Raw genomic sequence first — 494 nt, 5'->3', positions numbered from 1 at the left:
CTTGTGGTCGCGTCTCCTCCGTGGACTCGCCTCCACTGTGGACTCGTCTCCACTGTGGACTTGTCTCCTCTGTGGACTCGTCTCCTGTGGACTCGTCTCCACTGTGGACTCGTCTCCTGTGGACTCATCTCCACTGTGGACTCGTCTCCTGTGGACTCGTCTCCTCTGTGGACTCGTCTCCTGTGGACTCGTCTCCTGTGGACTCGTCTCCTCTGTGGACTCGTCTCCACTGTGGACTCGTCTCCTGTGGACTCGTCTCCTGTGGACTCGTCTCCTCTGTGGACTCGTCTCCTCTGTGGACTCGTCTCCTCTGTGGAATCGTCTCCTGTGGACTCGTCTCCTGTGGACTCGTCTCCTCTGTGGACTCGTCTCCTCTGTGGACTCGTCTCCTGTGGACTCGCCTCCCCTGTGGACTCGTCTCCTGTGGACTCGTCTCCTGTGGACTCGTCTCCTGTGGACTCGTCTCCTCTGTGGACGAAGTTTCTGAGCTTTTT

The 494-nt window shown here is 58.7% G+C and overlaps 1 protein-coding gene across 9 annotated transcripts in view; it reads left to right on the top strand.

Moving 5' to 3' along the window:
• LOC106945570 (SH3 and multiple ankyrin repeat domains protein 2) overlaps positions 1 to 494 on the top strand; it is a 127,752-nt gene that overhangs the window by 115,681 nt on the left and 11,577 nt on the right. The gene's annotated exons all lie outside the window — the stretch shown is intronic.

The sequence above is a fragment of the Poecilia latipinna genome, unplaced genomic scaffold, assembly GCF_001443285.1.
Source record: "Poecilia latipinna isolate Pla-1442-1.1 unplaced genomic scaffold, P_latipinna-1.0 Scaffold150, whole genome shotgun sequence".
Taxonomy (NCBI): domain Eukaryota; kingdom Metazoa; phylum Chordata; class Actinopteri; order Cyprinodontiformes; family Poeciliidae; genus Poecilia; species Poecilia latipinna.
Note: the sequence above shows the minus strand (reverse complement) of the source record. Positions and strands in the feature narration are given on the sequence as shown.